The following is a 6,821-nucleotide window of genomic DNA, read 5'->3' as shown; positions in this document are numbered from 1 at the left end:
ATAGGGTTACAAGTTTGATTTTCAAGTCAGTCAGCTATGGATAACTTGATTTACCTCTTTTGTGGTCCTTTGCTAGTTAGAGCCACAAAGTCAGATTTATCACGTGCTTATCTTCCGGGGTTTTCCTTGTCACCCAAACAAAAATTTAAAAAGAAAATTAAAAAAAAAAACCTACTAGAAAATGGGAACAGAAAAACATTTTCGTGGTTGAAATCAACTGTGAAGTATATAGTATAAATAATTATACTACTAGTAAATGGGAACAGAAAAAAAAAACATTTTCGTGGTTGAAATCAACGGTTGAAGCATATAGTATGAATAATCATAATAGATTTTTCCAGAAAGGACTAAATAATTTGTCTTTTAGTAGTCGGATTCAATTGAATTATTCATTGAATGCACGTGTATGTACTATATATGGGAGTCATGACTCGTGAAAGGGATCATTACATATATATATATATATATGTACATATATATATACATATCTGTACATATATATATACATACATGTACATATATATATATATCATTGATATATATATATATACATGTACATATATATATATATCAATGATATATATATGTACATGTATATATATATATGTATTCATATATATGTATGTATGTATGCATATAGAGTTATATTCAGGAGAGGACTATAAGATTATAGAGGATTAGTAGGACGACTCATCTTAACCATGGATTTATAGAAATTAATGGTGTAGATTTAGGTAATTTTTTAATTAGTTATTATTATTATTTTTTTTTGAAACAAATTAGTTATTTTATTTAATTAGGCAATTTTCGGGTTTTCATCAGGCTTGGAGGGTATTTGTGTCTTTGTTCAGTGGTTTTAATTTTGGAATTGCAGATTATTCAGATTGTATTGAAGGCAAATATACGACTCTTCCTTTTCTTCTTGGGTTTCGATAGCAGTTCCGTAATATTGAGTTCGTCGTTCCCTTTGGCGGTCTGAGGCGATTTTCTCGGCGGTGGAGCGTGGTGTATACACCGGCGCAGCGATGGCAGAGGGCGGCGGGTCTCGGCTTCGACTAGAGAGGGCTGCTAGGGTGGCGGATCGAGGTAGGCTTATTTGATTTTTTTTTCCGGCAGTTTGCAAAGCTGCTTTGTGGTTTTTTCTGGGTTTTTTGTTCGGTTTTTAGTTTTATAGGCATTGCATGTGTTTGTTGTTGTGTGGTGGTGGGCGGTTTGGTTCCGGCGACATTATTCTGTTGGTACGGCTGGGGATGGGGGTGTAGGGTTGCCGACACATTACAGGTAATGACGGGAGGTCGGGTGGGGGTAGGTACACAATACTCAGTTCGTTTGTTGTTCCTTTTTTGTTTTTTTTTTTTTTTTTTTTNATGGCAGGGGGCATTGGTTACCGGCGGCATGTGGCGGGTGGTGGGGGTTACGGTTTCTGGGTGTTTGATTTGGTTTTATTATTATTATTTTTTTTGTTTTTTTGTTTTTTCTGTTCTCATTTTTTTTCCTGTTTGGGTTCATGTGAATGTTAGCTTAGGGTTCCTTTAATGGGTTATGAGTAAATTGTTAAGATAATCTATATTTTGTAGAAAATATAGGATTATGTATGAACTGCCAAGGGGAAAAGGGAAAAATTTGTTATTTTGTCAGCTTGTTTTTCGGTAGTATTATTTGTAGTTTCTAACTGCTTTGAGTTATACTATGCGTAACTACAACCAAAACCATTTGTTGCTGCGGTGGGGGTGTGGTGGCAGGGGGAATTGGTTACCGGCGGGCGGGGATGGGGGTTACGGTTTCTGGTTGTTTGGTTTTGTTTTATTTTATTCTTTTTTTGTCTGTTATATATTTTTTCCCGATTGGATTATGTATGTTCTGAATTATGTTTTTTTGTTTTTTCCGCTCGCACTCTATTCGTGTGCGTTTTTTTCTTTATCGTTTTTGTTTACAGTTGTTGGCAGTGTGTGTTGTGGTTATATTAAGTTGGTAGTTTTTTGTGATTATGTATGCCACTATGAGTTTGAATGTGTGCCTCATAGGGTGAGTTCATTTTTTTTTATGTATAATAGTGTTAAAAGGAATAGAAGAAAACATTTTTTGTGGTTCATTTTTTTGGTGTTCCAGGTGGTATGTAATTGTATGCCAATGTGAGAATATTGTGTGCCAATCGTATTTTGTTATGTTCTCCTATCACGGTCAAGAAAATATTAGGAAAAATAAACAAAGAATAATAGTATTGAAAGGAATATGAGAAAATATTTTTGTGGTTCATTTTTTGGTGTGCCAAGTAGTATGTAATTATATGCCAATGTGTGAATATTGTGTGCCAATGCCTATAATGTCTAACAGGTTTTAGTATGATTTTTTTTTGTTTATTTATGTGTGAAATTATTTGGCCATGTACATGTCTTTCTGTCTTTGTTGGTTTTTTCCTTTTTTTCTTTTTATAAAAATTTTAATGTACAATGTTGTGCAAACGTATGTGGTCAACTATGGGGTTTAATTTTGCAATTGTATGTGGGAATTTCGTGGTTCATTTAATGGTGTGCCAAGTGGTATGGTGTTCTGTGCTATTGCGCGGATATTGTGTGCCTAAGGTTGTAATATGGTGGTTTCATGGTTCATTTGATGGTGTGCCAAGTGGGGTTTAATTGTGTGCCTCGATTGTGTTTCTTTTGTGACCAAGTTTAGTATATCTTTTAATATTAATTGTGTGCTAGTGTTTAATTTAATATATTATGTGGCGCTATTGGTTTTCATGTGTGTACTGTTTATTGGTGGCAGCAAAAAGGGCTATGGTTGCACCGGTGGTGGCGTCTTCGTCCCTATCCCATGATGATGACGATTTTGTTGAAGGTCCTGTTCCTTCCTTAGAAAGTAATAGCCAGGATCGACCATGTAATGTTGTCCCAGATAATGTGTTAACTGCTGTTGAGCAAGAAAGGTTTTCATGTATGGTTTTTTGGTTTCATCACAGTCCGTGATAAAGCAATTACTCTCTCCTTGGCAAGTCTGTACATCGGATGCCTAAATATTTCCTTCATGTCCATCTGGGCATACGATTTAATTATTCAGTCATACAATATATCAATAAGTGGCACACATTGTATGTTTTCTTGCGCATACGGTCTATAAGTATAATAGATGCACAAAATTATTCCAACAACAAAAATTCATAATGCACAGAACTCATATCTCATACGTAATTCAAGTATCTACACAAAGTTGATACAAAATATTGTTCCAAAACAATAATCAGAATAATAACACAGAACAGATCAGAGCATTTGATTACGATGTACGCACACATCTGTGTTCATAACCCTTTGTTAGAAAATCATTTATCTTCACAACTTTTTTATCGTAGGCACACAACCGAAATAATAATACAAAATAGAGCATTTGATTACGATGTACATCATTTATCTTCACAACTTTTTCACGGTAGGCACAAAACCGTAATATTGTACCAAAACAATAACCGAAATAATAATACAAAACAGAGCATTTGATTACGATGTACGCACACATTTGTGTTCATAACCCTTTGTTAGAAAATCATTTATCTTCACAACTTTTTCACGGTAAGCACACAACTCATACATTATAGGCACACAATACTCAATCCATATGCACACACCCGTGTCCATAACATACAATTACTCCAGGAATTAATGAATATTTATTTCTAACTAATATATTATTTTTCAATATTTATATAAACTATTAATTCAAACTATGATATCCAGTTCCATGTGAGCTCATGCTATGCTATTAAGGAATAAGACTCTTTATTAATTTTTTCCCCCTTATTATCAAAACTGATATTAATTATTGCCATTAGAAACAAATAACAACAAACAATTAAGCATTTTTTCAAACACGCTTTGGTATATTATCATCGTAAAATTATAGAATCTAACATTTTTAAATTTTTACACTGTTCATTGTCTAGTTATATCATAATTCACGATAGGCACACACATTTTCAATTCCAAGCACACAATGTAAAGCGTAGGGGCTCAAAACCGTAAACATAAACTGTTCTAATGCCATCACCACTATTCATTGTATCAATGCATACGTTTTAATCTCCACCATTGTTTTTCTCCCGCTTCATTCGCAAAATTATTCATTTATCAAACATATATTAAGGTTTGAAGTTCCAAAATTATTCATTTATCAAACATATATTAAGGTTTGAAGTTCCGACATCATTTGCCCAAAAAGATCTTTACTGCTATATTTTTTTTTTGAGTTCTACTGACTCGGTTACAATGTCATATCTGCCTCCACTGACGCTCGAACCCACTCCCTTCCACATGGGAGTGTACACCGTGTACCGCTTGACCACAAGGTCTTTTGCTACTACCATATTTAATAATGATATATACGTCCTTGTTTGCTAATTTATTTCATACCTTAATTACAATTTATACTAAATGCCTTATTTGCCCTTCATCTTCAAAACTAATGTGATCCTATTGAGTAATCCAAATTAATCTCAACCATTTAATTTAATTCTATGGATGGTTAGTCTTAATAGTCCTCTATATATTAATGTCCTCATGTAAATAAGGACCATATATATATCCAAATGAGGACCCATATATTATAGAGATTGTGAGGACAATTGATGTACATTGGATTGAAATATTGAATGGTCCAGATTATTCCTATTTTTTTAGTTTAGTGGGTGTTATATGCTCCGGGCGTTAATGTATAATTATGGTCTTGGGGTTATTTTTTGCCATTGTGGTGTTGGGTTTAATTATGGTAGATTAATTTTCCTTATTTTTCGTGTGTCCTTTGATTGCCTCATCACGCAATTCCAATAGGTTTCCTTTTTCAGTTTTTTAACATAGCAACAGCGGTTAACGTTTCTTGGTGTTGTTGAAGTCGCCGGTGGTCTCTTATTGGTGGATTGGATGGAGAAGTAGTTGTGGCCGGTGGTCTTGTATTGGCAGGCGTAGATTGCAGCTATGGCGGACGCCGGTGATGATCGTCGGCGACCACAACCTCCTGGTCAGGCGATGGATGCGGCTATTCGAGGTAGGGTTTTTCCGGTTATTGGTTTGTTTTTTTTTTTTTATTCTTTTGTCTCAGCGGCGTTAATGCAGTTTGTGTGTTTACCATCGCCTCCTCCTTCGCCGCCGTCGACCAGTTCACCACCGCACCACCGCCGTCGACGACTTCGCCCACACTATAACATTAGTTTAATTTGTAGTTTAGTGCTTTTATATATGTGTGTTTATATATAAAATATGTGTGCTGTCAATTAATCATGTTTTTTTTTGAAGAATTATATATACTTTTTTTTTTTATAGATGTTGGGATGCAACACTGTTAATATATATTGTGAATGTGGTGTTGATCTTGTATTTAGTGAAGCTCTTGAGAACAACAAAGTTGAGGCTGTATGTTTTGCTTTTCCCTTATTCCCTCCTTTTATTTCCAATTTTTTATTTGGTCTGTTATTCTTTTAACTTGTTTAGACAATTGTTTTCTCTAATCTTTTTAAATTCTGTTTATGCAGATTGAGAATGAGTATAATGAGCTCTTAACAGCACAACTTGAGAACCAAAAAATGGTTAGTGTATTTTTGCTTGTTACTTTGTTACAAAATTGGGTATATTTGGCAACATCTTGCTTTTAGCTTTGTAGTGTAACTTTAATGAATGTTTAGGAAAAGTGGTATTTTTAATTACTGTAGTAACTTTTTTTTTTTTTTTTTAAATTTACCTTAGTACTTTGCCTCCTTGCTACAAGAGGCCGAAGAACAAAATAAAATGCAAGCTTCTGAAGTTGTTCAGAAAGCTCTAATTCAGAATCATGGGGGAACACTGATTGGTTAATCTCAACCATTTATGTTATTGGATTCAAAGGATAAAATTTGTCCTCATAGTCCTCTAACGTTATGGAGGATGATGAGGACAAATATTGTGCATTGGATTGTAATAATGGATGATGTAGATTAATGGTAACTATTAGATTAGCAAAAATATTGTGCATTCGATTGTAATAATGGATGATGTAGATTAATGGTAACTATTAGATTAGCAAAAGATTAAAATAGGCGCGTGTATAGTTGTATTACTATGATGGGAATATTTTTGTAAATTTAGTCATTTTGTTTTAATTTTGGAGGCTTGATTTTCGACATACTTTTGAAAGTCTCAAGACTCAAGACTCACGTCTCATAACTCCTCTCTCTCCTTTTTCAGTTTTGAAACCAACCAAAAAGCTAGTCTCTTACAATTTTCTCATTGCAGTTGCCGGTACTTTCCTCTTGGCAGACGCGAGAGCAGTAATGGCGACATCGGTGGTGGCTGTCGGTGAACTAAGCGGGTTGGACAGTCGAGTGAGGAGCCGAGACAAGGTAGGGTTTTTCGTCCATTGCGATTTTTTTTTTCTTTATGTTTGGTTGCTATTTTTTTCGTTCGTGTTTGTTTGTTTTTTCTTTTGGCATTTTGATGTTATGTTTCGTTGTATATGGCACACATTTGCGTGCGTTTTTTCCGGTTGTTGGTAGTGTTTTCCAATTTCCATTGGGAATTTTGGGTATTTTTTCGGGTAGATCGTCCGTGATGTGATTTTCAGGTTTGTTGTTGTTATTTAGTGAGAAATACTCTTATTTGTTTGCAGTAGGGTTTTGTTTGGGTTTTTTCACTGTTTTTTTTTTTCATATTCAGTTCTTTCTTTTTTTGTTCTTGCATTTTTCCAATTCAGTTCTTGCTTCTTTTTTTCTTGTTCTTGATATATGTATTTAGTTCGTGTTTTTTTTTTTTTTTTTTTTTTTTTTTTTTTTTTTTTTTTTTTTTTTTTTTTTTTTTTTT

Source organism: Ipomoea triloba, chromosome 5 (assembly GCF_003576645.1).
Source record: "Ipomoea triloba cultivar NCNSP0323 chromosome 5, ASM357664v1".
Lineage (NCBI taxonomy): Eukaryota > Viridiplantae > Streptophyta > Magnoliopsida > Solanales > Convolvulaceae > Ipomoea > Ipomoea triloba.
Note: the sequence above shows the minus strand (reverse complement) of the source record.